Source organism: Spermophilus citellus, assembly GCF_964194105.1.
Source record: "Spermophilus citellus genome assembly, chromosome: 5".
NCBI classification, from domain to species: domain Eukaryota; kingdom Metazoa; phylum Chordata; class Mammalia; order Rodentia; family Sciuridae; genus Spermophilus; species Spermophilus citellus.
This window is the reverse complement of record NC_138186.1, coordinates 49928008-49946133: the sequence shown is the minus strand read 5'-3', so window position 1 is coordinate 49946133 and position 18126 is coordinate 49928008.

Sequence of the window (18126 nt, the reverse complement as noted above, 5' to 3'; positions counted from 1 at the left end):
CTTCTTAATTAATTTGGTTACAAATAGCCTGTGGAGAGCCATTCTCACACGTGACTGGGCAACTCCCGGTTTGGGTCTGAGGCACTCTGGCTAACTGTGTCGGAGCTTTCCTGGCCCTCTCCTGATGAGAGAGCCCGTCCGCGTGGGGGTGTGACTGACCACTGACCCCGGGGGCCAATCACTGACCCTGACCTTGGAGTGCGGCCCCCCTCAAACTTCATTGGATGGAATTCTCCCCTGAATTTCTTGTTCCCCAATAAAAGGCTACTCCCTGGCGTGCTCTCTCTCTCTCTCTCTCCTGCTAGCCCTGAGTAATCCTTGCTGCCCTACCGGGTGGTTCGAGGTGAGAATCAGAGGGAGAGCCGTCTCAGACCTGGTCATAGAAAAAGGTAACTGAGTCTGTGTGTTTTATTTAGATCTCTGCTAGCTAACTTTTATGCCAAGAACCTCATTAATGAAACCAGTGCGCTGGTTGCATGGTGGAAATAGCCAAACTGAATTCAGAACAGCTTAAGTCCCAAAGAGAATTTATCATAAAAATATTGGTGTTTCTTAGAATTTGAAAGAAGGGTTGACCCAGTAGGGAAGAGCCAGGGAAGTTCTGGGGACCTCAGGGATTCATGGACTTTGTTCCTGGATTGTGACCATAAATGCCACTCAGCAGGGATGTTCTCAGCCTCTGTGTCTCTGAGTCCATGGTTTAGGTTCCTGGAGAGGCAATCTGGCTGGCCTGTCTTAGGTCATCTGTCTCCTTGAGAATGAGTTTTCTGTGGCTTTGGGGACCAGAGCAACAATAAACAAATAGGTAGAAACTTACTGGTATAGGTGGAGGGTGTTGGGGACACTGTTTCTAGAAAATGCAAAGTTATTGAGACACCCCAGGAGGTGTCTCCTGTCTTTTCCTCCATGGCTTCCCTCTAAATGCATGCTTTTGCATTATAACAGCAGGTCCAGTCAGCCCTCAGGAGCTCCCCTCCCCCCACCTGAATGGCAACCCAGAGTCACTCTAGCCATGTGGCAGTGATGTCATGAGCTCTCTAACTGCACAGTTCAGCATCTCTGCCAGTTCATGAGCATTTCACCCAGGGCTGTGTTGTGACTCCTGTGAGCAGAAGGCACCGTTGCCTTTCTGGATCCTTCCAAAAAATTTCAAAATTCTATTTATAACTGTATTGGTATAGAGGTAGGTATTTTTTAAAAAAATATTTATTTATTTTTTTGTTTTAGGTGGACACATTTTTTGACACTTTTTTTAATATTTATTTTTTAATTGTAGTTGAACACAATACCTTTATTTCACTTATTTATTTTTATGTGGTGCTGAGAATTGAACCCAGGGTTTTGCAAGTGGGAGATGAGAGCTCTACTGCTGAGCCACAACCCCAGCCCTGGACACAGTATATTTATTTTATTTTTATGTGGTGCTGAGGTTGAACCCAGTGCCTCATGCATGCTAGGTGAGCACTCTACTACTGAGCCACAACCCCAGTCTCATGGAGACATGTATTTTAGTACTACATATTAAGATATTTTCTTCAACCTAAAAGTTAACTTCTATTATTACAAAAGACATGTAGGCATCTTCATGGGTCCCCAAATATTGTGTGCCTACTGTGCCTAATGGATAAACAGGCCCTCCTATGTCTTCATTCAAGATTTCACCTTTTATGAATAAAAAAAATTTCTTCCTTGTTTAGTGAATTTGTCTTGATCAATCTGTTTTGCCTAATTTTTTAAAACTGATTTTTTCATTTACCTTATGTGGTTTACATATGCCTATTCTTTTGTTTTTAGAACTGTTGGTCATGGAAAATTTCATAAATACAAAAGTATAGAACATAGTAAGTGAATCTTCAGCTATCCATCAGCCATGAATTGATAAAGATTTTCAACACATGGCCAGACTTGTTTTATTTCTAACTCATCCGCCTCCTGCATTGTCTGGATTATTTTGAGGCAATCCTATGTGTCATGATTTTATGGATAAACTTTACAGTGTGTAAATCACTGAAAGATGAAGATTTTAAAAATTGGCTCACAATTCTATTATTATGTCTAAAATTAATAATCAGGCTTATTATCATCAGATCATCAGATATGGAAGCAGTATTCATATTTCCCCAATTGTTTCAAGCTCTTTTTAAAAAATATATATTTTTTGTAGTTGTACACAATAACTTTATTTTATTTATTTATTTATTTATTTTTATGTGGTGCTGAGGATTAAATCCAGGGCCTTGCATGTGTGAGGCAAGCGATCTACCACTGAGCCATAACCCCAGCCCCCTCTTTTTTTTAAAAAAAATTTTTGATTTGTGTTTGAATCATGATCCAAAATGAGGGATAAAATTTTTTAAGTGCTGAAATTTGGTTTCCTTATTTAAACTGTGTTCACCTTTTATTATGGAAAAATTTAAACATGTATAACGTGGCTTTTTATTGATATTTCAAAAAGAATCAACGAATATTTAAAATGGTTTAATTTTGAATACAGTAATTATCAATAACATAATACACATAAATAAGGCTTTTTAGGGTTCTCAATAATTTTTTTAAATTTTTTGAGTTGTATATAGACACAATACCTTTATTTTATTCACTTATTTTTATGTGGTGCTGAGGATGGAACCCAGAGCCTCACGCATGCTGGGCAAGTGTTCTACCACTGAGCTACAGCCCTAGCCCCTCAGTAATTTTTAAGAGTAAAAGAGGTTCTGAAGCTTAAAAAAAATAGTCGGAGAATCACCAATCTACAAGAACTCTTAAAAAATACTGGTGCCTACCTGCCCCTTCCTGCTCCTCCAGAGATGTCGGTTCTATCCATTTGGGGTGGGGCCTGGTGAAGGTGCTTTTGGGGAAGTTCCCTCAGCCTAGGTTGAGAACTTCTTCCCTGAACTAGAGAAATAAGCAAAAGAAGAGAGTGGGGAAGGGCCTCGGTCTGGAAGGGCCTCTTGGGACCTGCTGTATGTATCCAAGAAATGCATGCAAGTACAGAAGATCTGAGTAACAGTGGCTAAAACAAAAGAATCAATTTTTCTCACATAACAAGACATGTGAGGGAGATGGCTTCTGGCATTTGCTCGACCACTCAGGGATGCCATCAAGTCCTAGATGCAATATCTTTATACTCCAATCTCTCACAGTGTTACCCCTTGCTTTTCATGCTTGTAACTTCCTGGCCTCAAAGTGGCCGCTACAACTCCAGATATCATTTCAACACTCAAGGCAGAAGAGGTAAGTCATAGTGTCAGCCATATCTGTCCCTTCAGCAGACAACAACTTCTTCTTCCCCTGGTGCTGGGGATAGAAGCCAGGGCCTTTTACATGGATTTGACCGTCAAGTCAATGAAGTACAGCTCCTTAGACAGAATTGGTACAAATTTTCTTTGGTTAAATTATAAGCACATTTTCTTGGTTGTTGTTACAGCTATTGTCCTGTTTATGTCATTGTCATATAGGACTGTAGCCAAGAAAGAAAAATGTTATACAGACCCAACACCACTCAGCTGTAGAAATGCCCGCTCACTTTGCTGTGTCATTTTATGGTTATTGCAAATGCTTTGAAGGCACTAACTTTTGTGCCTGGCAGAATCAGATGCAATAAAGGAAATTATTGATTATTATTATTATGTTTTTTACTAAGAATAAATCTATCCATGTCCTTTCTGAAGTCTTCAGTGATGATCCTAAACTCAATACATGCCTTAATGACATGCTTACCGACATGGCTTGATGGAGATAGATGTTTACTTTTTCCTTCACACAGAGCCCCACGGCTGGGATAGTGTTCAACAGGGTTAGGGAGTTAGCCTCTTTCTATCTCATTCTGCCAGTTTCAATGCAGCTCTTCCGTCTCAGTTCTAATATGACCACCAGAGTTCCAGCTTTCATGTTTGCATTCCAGACAGGAAAAAACAGGAAACAAGGATGAAACCCATTGTATAAGAAGTTGCACAACAGCTCTGCTTACATAACTGAAAAGAGGATGGGAAATTAGTACTTAGTTTGGAAGGCCACATGTTGAATTGAAATGGAAAATTCTATTAAAGAATTATGGGATTGCATGCATTGGGGACCAGCTAGCATTCTGAGTCATACCGTGTGTCTTAGTCCATTTTGTGTACCCCTAACAGAGTACAACAGACCAGGTAATTTATAATGAAGAGAAATTTATGATTTTGGAGCTTGGGAAGTCCAAAATTGAGGGGCTGCCTCTGGAGAGGGTCTTCTTGCTACATCATCTCATGGTGGAAGATGCCACATGGGTGAGGGAGAGAGAGAGGTAGGAGGTAGGAGAAGCTAATCATCCTTTTATCAGGAACCCACTGCAGCCATTATGGCATCCATTTCCTCATGAGGTCTCTATGACCTAATCAGCTCTTAAAACTTCCATCTCTCAGGATTAAATTTCCCACATTCGACTTTGGGGTACACATTCAAACCATAGCACTGTGCTTCCAAACATTTCTTGAGTAAGATACAAAAAGAGGGATTGTATAGTGATTGCTTTTATCAATAAAATAGTCCTATAATTTGCATAAAAATTAATTGTGTAAAAACAATTTTCTTTTTCTTTTTTTTTTTGCTTAACTAGGAGGTGTTTTTAATGTATTGACTTATTCGTGGTGGCCTGGAGGCAATACCTCCAGGGAGAGCATCCTAGCAGGAGTACAGAACAAATATGCTATTTGTTTTTTCTTGCTGGCAAACATCCCATCAGGGATATCCCAAAGTATTTGGAAGGTGTCATAGGCCCTGGAGTTTGTGCCTTGACCATAGCAACCCTGTTTCTTCATGTTGCCACAATTAGTTATCTCTGGTTCTCTGAGAGGTCCAGATGTTTAAGAAGGTCATTGGCCTTGTAAGAGCACCACTAGGACAGTTATGACATGTGTCACTGCAATACAGTTTTAATTTGTTAGAAATGTTAGTCAATTGAATCCACAGAGGCTCATGATGTATAATTTTGTATTCAGTGCTCATATCATTTAATTCCAATGTTCTATACTTAGTAATGTTGTTGCATGAAGATCTTTTGGTCCCTGGAGCACCACGTATACAAAGGTGGTCCCATAAGATCCTATCACCTGGTGACATCATAGCCTTCTTAGTTTGGGAAAGCACATTCCATGATATTCGCACCAGGTAAACATCCACTAACACAGTTCTCAGGGCGTATCCCTTTTGCTAAGTGACCCGGGACTGCAGTTTGGCCTCTAAGGCAGTGCTACTTGGTAGAACTTCCTGTGGTGATGGAAATGCTTAACATCTATGCAATCCAGTATGGTGGTGATTGAGCACTTGAGATGTGGCCAGTGCAGAGATTAATTTTTTAATTTTATTTAATTCTACTTAATTTTAATAGCCAAGTGTAGCTAGTGGCTACCATGTGAGCACAGTTCTAAGGCATCTTGCTGTGTGAAGACCCACATTCACAGGGATTTGTTTTTAATTTGATTCATTTTAATACGGCGGTGGGGTTCAAACATCCTAATTAATTTCTGTTCTTTTTCGGATAGAGAGTTTCGAGGACAAAGCATTCTGCTTGGTTATGAGCAGAATTTTTCTTCTTAAAAGTTTACTGAAAATTTTACTGTTTTTATGGTCCATTCCTTTTCAGTCATAAAGAATCAATGAGAGGTCAGAGATTTTGAGTGTGGCTGCTTTTCTTTGTTTTTAACCAGGTTTACTGAGATATAATTTAGGTGCACTTAAAATTTATCATTCTTAGCTGCATAGTCATGAGTTTTTGCAAACATATTCATCATGTAATTACTGCTATAATCAAGATAAAGGACATCTCTTTCCTTCCTCCCTTTTTTCTTTCCTTTCCTTTCCTTCTTTTCCCTTCTAGCTTTCTTTTTAGCACTGGGGATTAAACCACTTTACTGCTGAGCCACATCCCCAACCCTTTTTAGTTTTTAGTTTGAGACAGGGTCTTGCTAAATTGCTGAGGCTGGCCTTGAACTTCCAGCCTCCTGAGTAGCTGGAATTATAGGTGTGTGCCATCACACCTGGTGATCAAAGACACTTTTATCCTGGGAAGGTTCCTCATGTGTTTAATTTTTTTCAAGTTACCACCCTGGTTAATGTGTCATGAGGGTAATAAACAATTTTAATACTTGATTTGATTTAGGATTATCTGTTTAAATTCTGCTTATTGGATTATGCCTCAGGGTGGGAGAATGCACTATGGCAATATAGTAAAGGGAACTTCCATGACTGCCAAGTGCAGAAAACTGGTGGTGAGTAGAACTAACTGGTATCGAGAAGAATACCTCATGCTGGGGAGCAATACTGACTGACCTTGTATGAACTTATAACTCTGAATCCTAGGAAAAATATAGGGGCAGAAAAAAAGAAAAGAATACATTAGCCAGACGAACGCAGGTGTGAGATTGATTAGATGCAGTGATAAGTACATTTTTTTAAAATATATTTTTTTAGTTGCAGATGGACATAATACCTTTATTTTATTTTTATGTGGTACTGAGTATCGAACCCAATGCCCTCCACATTCGAGGTGAGCACTCTACCACTGAGCCACAACCCCAGCCTTCCATTTTATTTAACAATTAAATGAGTTAAATATGTAGAAAATACTTAGAACAGTTGCTGGCATTTAGTAAGAACTACTTTTTTTTTTTGGTGGGGGGGAGTGTGGTAACTGGGGATTTAACCCAGGGGCAATTTACCACTCCAGCACTTTTTTATTTTTTATTTTGAGACAGGATCTTTCTGAGTTGCTTGGGGACTTGCTAGGTTGCTAAGGCTGGCTTTGAACTTGTAATCCTCCTGCAGCTGCCTCCAGAGCTTCTGGGATCACAGGCATGTGCCACTGCATCTGGCTCTAGCTATTTTTCTTAATATTGTTTTAATTCACAGGGAGTTTCCAAGATGCACCTTCTATTTGACTAGCCAAAATGAGTTGGTAAAGAAGTCCTGTTTGTGAGAGGGACTATCTTATGTTTCTCTAACTATTTTATTATGATTATTATTTCACATACTCTCCTGGGAATTTGGTACTGTTTTATACTTACTTTGTGTGTGTGTGTGTGTGTGTGTGTGTGTGTGTGTGTATGTAAATGAAATAACAGAGACTCACTTAAATAGGAGCTTTTCCAGTTCACAACAATTTAATAGAAAATTCATATAACATACCCAGGATCAGGTGAAATCACCATAGAAACGTTCTTGTTCTCTGTATGAGATGCAGAGAATACTAATGTTATCACCACCCACCAAATATCCCAATATTTAAATAATTCCTTACTGTTAGATTAGGTTTTCCTGATTAAAAGTTTCCATTGATCCTATATCTTGAAGTTTTTGGAATTCTTAAATATTGTCCTCTGTCCACAGGGTTTAACTGCAGTGTAGAGTATATCCAGATTCTAAGGTTGCGACAGAGCTAGGAGGAAGGACCTAGGAGAAGACCTGACTTTAGGGCAAAGCTCTTTGAACTCAGGATGAATCAAAGGAGATGATGAAGAGCCGCCTGTTGTTCCTGTGAAGTGTGTTCTTAAAGTTTGCTCAAGAGCCACTGACAGCCAGCAGCTTCTCTATCAGATAGTCAGATATGGGGTATGGGACTTTTTTTTTTTTTTTTTTTGTACTAGCATTTAACCTGGGTAGCTTGGGTACTTTACCACTGATCTACATTCCCAGTCCTTTTCAGGGTTTTTTTTTTTTTTTTTTTGTACTAGGGGTTGAACTCAGGGGCATTCAACCACTGAGCCACATCCCCAGCCCTATTTTGTATTTTATTTAGAGACAGGATCTCACTGAGTTGCTTAGTGCCTCACCATTGCTGAGGCTGGCTTTGAACACATGATCCTCCTGCCTCAGCCTCCCAAATCTCTGGGACTACAGGCATGTGCTACCGTGCCTGGCTCCTTTTCAATTTTTATTTTGAGACAGGGTCTCCTTAAGTTGCTTAGTCAGGGTTTGAACTTGAGAGCCTTCCAAGTTGCCGGTGCCCAGTTGAAAGTAGAAACTTCTATTGATAAGGTGTTCACAGTACTTCCTGATGGTCATGTTCCCTTCCTAGAGACCAGGACTCTTAGGTACAACTTCTTCCCAAAGTTGTTGATGAAGACTTGCTTTCAGTTGGTATGTTCCGCCCCACCCACTGCAGGATTATGGCTTGAACCCAGGGCCTTGCACATGCCAGGCAAGTGCTCTACCACTGAACTACACCCCTAACCACCTGTTGGTATGTTTTAAAAATATTTTAAAGTCTTTTATTGATTATTCTCTCATATGTCTTTGCTATAAAACATGTATGTTTATTTGATTCCTTATTTTTATTTACTATATATATATGGTGTACAATATAATATTTTAATTTATACATTGGTTAATGGCTAACTGGAGTTAATGGTGTACAGTATAATATTTTAATTTATACATACTTTGGTTGATGACTAAATGGAGTTAATTAACATATGCATTGCCTTAAATTCTTACTATTTGTGTGTGGTGAGAACTATTAAAAGTCATTCTCAGTAATTTTCAGGTATACAATATATTGTTTTGGCTATAGTCTCCATGTTGAACATAGAGATTTTAAACTTATTTTTTTCTGTTTAACTGAAATTTTGTGGCCTGTGTTGTTGTTGTTAATTCTCCTTCCAAAAATATAATGTGGGTTATTTGACCACCCACTGTGATTAGCATATTTTAAGGTGCTATTAAAGGTATAGCCAAGTCACCGAAGCTTTGGTGTTGCCAAAGATTATATATTTGGTCATATTTATTTATTTTAAAGGCTCTTTCTTTCTTTGTTGTAGATAGACACAATACCTTTATTTTATTTATTTTTATGTGGTGCTGAGGATAGAACCCAGTGCCTCACATGTGCTAGGTAAGCACTCTGCCACTGAGCCACAAACCCAGCCCGGTCATATTTATTTTGACTTATATACTTTTGTAATCGTCAATGCTTCTCTAACTTTTTTTGTAAAGATTGTTGAAATATTCCCAAGTTGTTAACAAATTCCCTTATTTTCTGTTCCAAATTTAGATTCAACTGTTGGCCAGTAGAGGGAGACAGGATCCTACTTAATAAATTGTTTTACCATTTTAAATTTAGATTCTTTGCAGGAAAATGCATCTGGCATTTTCCTCAAAAATTTCAAAATATTTCTATGACAATTAAAACATATTTTCATTCTTTGTACTATTTTCAACTATTTTTCATCTTTCTTTATTTTTCTTTCTTTCTTTCTTTTTTTTTTTGGTACCAGGGATTGAACCCAGGGGCGCTTAACTATTGAGCCACATTCCCAGCCCCTTTTAAAATATTTTGCTAAATTGTGAGGCTGGCTTTGAACTTGTGATCTTGCCTCATCCTCTAGCCCCTGGGATTAGAGGCGTGCACCCCCATGCCCCATGAGAATTAAATTTTTACTCCCTGCAGTTGTGCAATTAAAAAGAGGAAGAAATTCTAAACCATGTTACCTCCCATGCTTCTGTATGGCAATCCTCTACCCCAAAGATGGCAGGATCACAGCCAACTCAGTGGTGAGAATTCTGAGTTGACTCACCTCGTTATGACTGTATTCCATGATACCAGGCTTGAAGAAATTCTTGGCCAAACAGAAGGTCAAGGGAAATCTTCTTTTTAAGTTAATCTATTTTTTTTTAATAAAGCAGAGGATAAAATGTACAGGCCTCCCAGGATCAGGTATCAATCAAGTCAAGGTGAGTTGTAAACGAAGTCTCTTTTACTTTTTTTTTTTGGTACCAGAAATTGGACTCAGGGGCACTTAACCATTGAGCCACACCCCCAGCCCTTTTTAATATTTTATTTAGAGACAGAGTCTCACAGGTCTCACTAAGTTGCTTAGGGCCTCGCTGAATTGCTGAGTCTGGCTTTGAATTCATGATCCTCCTGCCTCAGCCTCCCAAATAGCTGGGATTACAGGTATGCACCACTGTGCCTGGCTTAAGTCTCTTTTAACTATGACTTAAGATAATATTTATTGAATCACCAGATATTATAAACACTGGTTTCTCAGGCCTCTGCTGATGAGGTTGGTTGTTTGTATATTTCTTTCTTCTCTCTCTTTTAAAATTTCCTTTTGTTATTTTTATTTTATTTTATTTTTTAAATTTTTGTCATTTGTTTCTTCTCAAAACCCCAAGTAGTGAAGCATCTTAGATAATGCTGGCAATGAGAGTTTCATTCATAGTCAAATTCCTTGGACGTGAAATTCTGGGCACAGAGTAGACTGTCTTTCTTCCTTACCAAGATTATTATCAGATACAACTTGTTTTTCTAATTTGGGGTACTGAGAGGGGAGCTGCCTCTATTCTCTATAAGAAATATCATAAAAAGTTATAGAATTTCTTCTGGCATTGAGCAAAAATTAAATTCACAGAACAGACCATTTTTTTTTACCTGAATTCTTGGTTTATAACATCATCTTTCAAAATCCTCATAAATGCTAATATGATTCATAAAACATTTGTAATAATAATACCCAATATTAAAAATTTATGAATTTATCTTATGTTTTCTATAATTAATGTTTCCAGAAAAGTAGAATTTAAGAGCATCTTCTGTTACAATACATGACTTTCTTTGGTAAAAAGAGATACTTATGTTGTTTTAAATATTGTCAACAAAATGGATGGTTTTCTCTAGGCAGACCTGACTGAAAGGATTCCCTGTAATGTCAGCTCTGAATGACATCTGGAAACTTGGATTTCAGGAGAGTTCCCCTTATCCTCAGAATTCATAAAAAAGGGCTCACTGTGTCTAAACTGTTTATACAAACAATATTGTTTATGCTAAACACTTGTTTGCCTTCTGAGGGGTCTGAAATTTTTGTGTATCTTAGGCATAATATACACTCATGATCGGCCCTATGATGAGTAATTTTAGGTGTCAATTTCACTGTCTAAGAAATATCCAGAATCAGTTGGTTCTTTCCTTAAAGCAGAGGGTGAAATGTATAAGATTCTAAAGAGTCAGATATCAGTTAAGATACCAGAAAACTAACTTGTAAAGCATTATTTCTGGGTTTGTGTATGTGTAAGTCAGCTTTCCATTATGATAACAAATACCCAAGAAAATAAACTTATAAAGAAAAAAAGGATAGGCCCAACCTCTTAAATATTCCACGATCTCCCAACAGTGCCACAGGAGTGGGACCAAGCCTTTAACATGTGGACCTTTGAGGGAAATTTACTTAAACCATGATAGTCTGTGAGGGTATTTTGAGAATAAATTGGCTTTTAAATCAGTTGACTGTGTAAGAAAGATCCACCCTCTTCTGAAGCAAGGACACACTACTTCTCCTGCCCTTGGACATCAGAACCCAGGTCCTCTGACCTTCTGAGACTGGGACTTGTACCAGCAGCCCCTCAGGTTCTTTGACCTCCAGCCTGGACTCAGTTCCACTGCTGGTTCTCCTGGTTCTCCGACTTTGGAACTTGGACTGAGCCAGGCTGGTTCATCAGCTGACAGGTGGCATAAAGTGGACACCTCTGCCTCCATAATCAAGTAAGCAAGTCCCCATAATAAATCCCCTCTTATTGACCCCGACCCGCTTCTACTTGATTCTGTTTCTCTGGAGAACATTGACTAATATAGGCCTCCAGTGAAAACCCTTAGTGCCGGGTCTCTTATGGCATTTTCCGGCTACACTGTGGTTTACATGTTATCCTAACTTGTTGCTGGAGGGATTAAATGACTTGAGTGAGTCAGGAACCTTGGAAGTTGTGCTTGGTTTCTCCTGGACTTCACCCCATGTATCTTTTTCTCTCTGCTGATTTTGCTTTGTCTTCTTTTACTATAATAAATCAGCAGTGAGTGACACTACCTGATGAGATCCCTGGGTTCTCCTAGTGGACCATCTAACCTGGGGTGGTCTAGGGGACCCCCGATACCACCCCTTATTTGGTATTGTTATCCAGTAACACATAAAACTATCAAAACCAGACTCATCGTAATTGGCGATCATATCTCACCAAAATCATTTCCTGTGGTCACATCCAAGAAAGTCGGTTAGGAAAAGAAAACTCTAAGCTTGGTTAAGGTCCTGCCATTTGTGAAAACTGATATTAATTTGTGCATATTAGTTAGAAGATTTCCTGATCAATATTATATAAAATTCAGACTTAGGTGGCACAAAGACCATGGAAGGAGTGGAGCAAATATGACTTGTCTTGGTCCAAAACATCAATTAATTTTATGTAAATTTATTTATTTTTTCCAGCACTGAGGATTGAACCCAGGGTGCTTTACCACTGGAGTACATCCCAAGCCTGTGGGGAGCCACATTGAGTTACCACACCTTCCAGTCTTGGTGCACCATGGGGATCTGAAAGATCACTGCAGTCTGGCTCTGTAGTGCCATGATTTGTGACTCAGTCTATTCCCCCACTTGGATAGCAAGGCCAGTCTTCTGAGTAGGCATACCCCTGGGGCTGAGCTACACTAACCTATTATTCTTTTGTAATCCTACCCTTTTGCCCTGTTTGGGATAGAATTTTCCATGGAAACTCCCTTTGTATGTCCCCTTCTCTTTCTCTACCTTTGGGTGTGGCCTTCCTAGGTGTCAATCAACCTGCTGACAGCAGACATCAGAAGCTAGACTCAGCCCCCTGAAACCTGACCCCTTGCCTCATTTGAATGGCTTCTCCTCAATAAAAGGGATCAGCACATGCTCTCTCTCTCTCTCTCTCTCTCTCTTTCCATGGATCCCTAAGATCAGAGGAGCCATCACAGGACTCAAAGAAAAAGGTATCTCTGTCTCTTGTGTGATAATTTTATGCAGCCCAGCTCACCTGGAGTGATCCTGAGTGTTTTGGTCTTGGAACGTGACACAAGCCCTTTAACTTTTTTATTTTTTTGAGGTAGGGTCCTGCTAAGTTGCTGAGGCTGTCCTCAAACTTGGGATCCTTCTGCTTCATCCACTGGAGTCACTGGGATTACAGTGCCACCACATCCAGCTATTTATTATGATTTGTACGTATCATAATACACTGATGTACAGTCCCCAGCTTATGATGGTTTGGTTATGATTTTCAACATTAGAATGGCGCAAAATTCATATGCATTCAGAAGAAACCATGCTCTGAATTCTGATTTTTTTCTTAAATATTGATATTCAGTACAACATTTACTTGTGATGCTAGCAACAGTGAGCTGCAGCTCCCAGTCAGGCACAGAATTACAAGGGTAAAAACTGATGCTTTACAGTGTACTGTACTCAATAAATTACATGAGTTTTTCATCACTTCATAAAATAAGCTAGGTGTTAGCTGTTTTTGTTCAACTGTAGGCTAATGTAAATGTTCTGAGCACATTTAAGGTAGTCTAGACTGAGCTATGATGTTCAGCAGGAGAGGTGCATTTCTGAATTAATAATATTTTTAGTTTTCATAACCCAATTGTAAGTTGAGGAGCATTTGTATTCTAAAGGTAGGTGTGCTAGTCAGCTTTGAGTTACTTTAACAAAATACCTGAGATAAGAAGCTTAAAAAGAGGAAAGGTTTATGTTGATCTATAGTTTTGGAGACTTTAATTGTTTGGTTGGTTCTACTACGTTTGGGTCTGTAGGGAGGCAGTTTATCATGGGGGGAGCATGTGGTAGAGCAAACTGCTGATTTCACAACAGCCAGAAAGCAGGGGGCTGGGGGTGCAAAGACAGTAGTCCCACAGTCTCCTTCAAGGACATACCCCAATGACCTAAAACCTCCCATTAGGCCCCACCTCTTAAAGTTTCACCATCTTCCAGTAGTATTAAGCAGAGGATGAAGCCTATAATACATGGATCATTCCACATATGAACTATAGCAGTAGGGTAACAACCAGTACTCTGTAGTGTATCGTATTCAATAAATTAGAGGAGATATTCAACACTTCATTATGAAATAGGCTTGGTGTTAGGTCTAAAAAAAATCTGATGTACGCATATCTCTGATGTGAAACTGGGGATGTACATCACAGCATCTAACACATGACAGAGGGAGTGGGGGTGGTTTGGTGAACACAGAGTTATGGGACAAGACTTTCTATAACTTGATGCAAATAATAAATAAAAAGAGAATTATAATGTGGTATGCTATTGTACTTGTTATTTAAGATTGGGATCTTAGGATGATTTTCACATTTGAGAAGCATGTTTGCAGTAACTGACGTGCTTTATCAGTGCTGTATGACCCCAGTGGCAAAATCCAGGCTCTGTGTCTGCTCCATCTGGGATGACCAATGGTTCCACTCCTTGCTGGTGAGGGAACTACATGAAGTTGGGCCTCTGCAATGAGACAAAGTAAATTTTAAGAGGTCCTCTATCAGTTGCTTTCCTATTCAGTGAAGAGACTTGATCACCGTTAAGAAGTTGATTTCTCCATGTCTGAGAGACAGTGCCACTGTGTCCTCAGGTTCTTCACTGGGCCTGATGGCCACAGAACCCTTCAACTGCAAGCACAGCCACATGACTATCTCTGTGGGAGACCAACCTTGCACCTGACTGAGACACTCCCCGGCTGGGTGCTGAGGCACCCAGTCACAGAAATGTGGCAGGGCTTTCCCCACTCTTCTTGGGTTCGAGGGTCCGAGTTCGATGGGTGTGTCTTGCTACAGCCCCATGGGTGAAGCTACGCTCACCTGTTCCTTTGTAATATAACCCCTTGCCCTGTTTAGGATAGAATCTTCCATGGAAGTGCCTTGTGTGTGTCCCCTCCTCTTACTGTGCCCTTGGGTGTGGCCTACCCAGGTGTCAGTCAACCTGCTGACAGTGGACATCATGAAGATACTCAGCCCCCTGAAAACTGACCCCTTGCCTCATTTGAATAGCTTCTCCTCAATAAAAGGGGTCAGTGCATGTTTTCTCTCTCTCTCTCTCTCTCTCTCTCTTCCTGTGGACCTTTAAGGTCAGAGGAGCCGTCACAGCGTCCCCAAAAGAAAAAGGTATTTGTGTCTCTTGTGTGGTTATTTCGTGCAGCCCAGTTAGCCCAGTTCAATTGGAGTGACCCCTGAGCCTTTTAGTCATGAACAGAAACACGTCACATCTCTTTCTCCAAAAGAGAAGCATAAAGTAATGGGATCTAGGTGGTTTATGTTCCTCAGGAGAGGACACTCTATAGACTGGAGAAAGAGCAAGAACATTCAGTAAAATGTAGAAACTAGTGTCAGAGGCACAGTGCAGTCATAGCGTCCTTTTTGAAGGTTGGAGGTGGCTGGACAACAGAAGTATCAGACATACTTGCTCTAAGGGACCCATGATGTTTGAGGTCAGTTCAGGAGCCCCAAGAAGGAGGAGAAAGAGATAGAAAAGGAAAAGGAGGAAAGGAAGAGCAGGAGGAGGAAGAGGAGACAAAACCAAAGAAACAACCAAAGCTCAGAGGCAGCCTTCCCTCCCTCTGAAGTCCCAGGAGAGAAAAGACCATCCGGAGGCCGAGTTGGCCCGGAAGAGTGTTTCTGGGGTCTCCTTCAGCAACAAGGCAGAGTAATGCTCATTGCTTAAGCTCACCCACTAATGAAAATGAGGTGAGGTGCTGGGGCAATCAGCCCAACTTAAGCAAAAGGGACATCCTCTGAGAATTTGTCCTCATGCTCAGGCACTTCCTATAATTCCCCAGGCTCAGCCTACTTATTAAATACCCCCAAACCTGTGTTTCAATGAAATGAATCACATCCAGAAAGAGAAATACAGGAAGAGCAGAAATACAGGCTGACTACCCCAACATGTAGTCACAGCAGACAATACATAGGTGTGCATAAATATACATGGGAACCAACAGGAAGTAAAGCTTTTATAGCTTTTTACCAAAGCTGAAGGTTTCAGAGGTCTCAATCCATAGACCGCAGGCTCCATTCCTTGGGACTCGAGGTGTGGTAGAACATCATGGTGGAAGACTGTGGCACCAGGAAACAGTTCAAGTGGTGATCAGGAAGCAGAGAGAGTGACTCCACTCAGTAGATACAAATATATACCCCATAGCCACACCCCCAAGGAACCCCTCCCTCAGCCACACCCCATCTGCCTGCAGCCACCACCCAGTTAATCCCATCAGGGAGAAATTCACTGATTAGTTTAAGGCTGTAACCGAATAATTTCTCCTCCAAACCTTCTTGCATTGTCTCACACGTAAGGACACCACATCTAAACCCTAACATGTAGTCACAGCAGACAATACATAGGTGTGCATAAATATACATGGGATCCTCCTCCTCCTCCTCCTCCTCTTCCTCTTCTTCCTCCTCCTCCTCCTTCTTCTTTTGTGGTGCTGGGGATTGAATCCAGGGCCTTATGCATGCAAGGCAAGCACTCTACCTACTGAGCTATATCTCCAGCTCTGCTTTTCTTCTAAAAAAAAAATTAAAGCCTGTCACAGATCTTTACAGTATAACTCAGACATGGGAAGGGCCTGTGCACTTGGGGATGTTAGAAATAGAGTCTGTTTGCCATAGTGATGAGGAAATCAAAGGTTCAGGTGGCTACTCATCCTCCCTGTGACCATCTGGATTGAGGAGAAAACCCCATGGGAAGAAGGGTGTCCTCTGAACTTCCCAGACTTGCTTTGGGGGAAATGTCTGCATTGTCCCCACAGCAGGCGGCAGACCTCTTAAGCATCCTCAAAAGATCTGGACCCTGGTGCAGCCGGCCTTTCCAGATCCCCCTTCCTTCTGTCTCCCCCTTTCTCTATCAGGGAGGAATTTGCTGAAAGATCAGAATTCCAGGGTACAAGAATAGAGAGAACAGCAGCTATTGGAAGTGGCTTGGGTTTAACATTGACACATTTTCCTCTGATCCTGAACCAGTTTGGGGCACTTGCTGCTGTAGCTTACATTCCAGATGGAGATCAGGCAGGCTGCTAGGGAGCAAGGAAAACTGCTGTTTTGAGTATGAGAGGCAAAGGACATTAAATAGGGCATCCTAACCCAAAGAGATGGAGGGTACCCCTTTACCACAGACTTGAATTTCAGTTCCCACTGATTTGAGTGAGGTCCCACAAAGTTCTGTTGATCCTTAAGGGCTCCAGCATCTGAGTTCCACTCAAGAGAACTTTTAGTCTTTACTAGAATGTTCTCTAGCCCAAGACTCATCAACTAGTCACCAAGAATTTGAGGTGGAGAATAGAGGTTCAGAAAAGGCTGAAAGAAGAAAGCAACTAGAAAAGAATTGGGGTCACTGAGGATGACCAGGTGGGAACACCAAATGTTTTAGGGCTGGGACTTCTGGGAAACTGAGGCACCACCAATTCCCATCAGAAAGGTTTCAGACATGTCGCTGTGAGTCAGGGGCATGAGTTTATTAGAAGGATGGGAAAAGGGAAAAGCACTCACAGGAGAGAGTGGGTCCTCTCAGAGAGGAAAGGGGCCAATTTCTAGATATTTAAAATGAACATATCATCTCTAAAGCTATTTGAAGGGAGAAAATAGGCAACAGTGTAGAAAATAGAATAAATATATTCAAATGTTACGAGAACAACTTTGTCATACATGATAGACCAGAGAAGACTTTTAGAAGCGGGTCCAAGTCTGCACTAACATTGTCACCAGAAACATCCAAACAAGTAACTGCTATTATTGAATAGAAGTGTTCAATCAGCTATGAAGCTACTAATCTTTACATTTTAAAAAAATGTTGTTCAAAAGGATGCATAATGCTGCCAAATATCATTCTGGAATCAAAATCTATTAGTCAATAACACTCCTTTGATCTGTCAGTCTGGTATCCTTATTTTTAAAAAGGAAAAAAAAAAGAAGTAACTTGACAAGTTCTTCCTGTAACCTGTAAGTCCCCCGCCCTCTCTTTCAGGAAACAAAAACAAGTTTATTGCAAGATCCACAAGACAAGCACTCTTAGTCCTTTCCTCTTGGGTTAGCAGGGAGCCTGGCCTCTTGAGGGACTGGTCTGGCTTCCCGTGCTCCTTAGGCTCCTTGGGGTCAGGGCTGGGCACCTGGGGACAAAGGCTGGGAGAGGGGACAGAGGCTTCTTCCCTCATTTGCTGCCCCAGTCCACCCCTTCAGCGTCTTCTCTCTCCCAACCACTCTCTCACCTCTGTGCTTCAGGGTGAGACCTTTGTTCAGCTCATAACTGTGTCTGCACATGGTGTCCACAGTGCAGTATCAATTGCAGGAATTCCTCCTGGATGTCCCAGTTC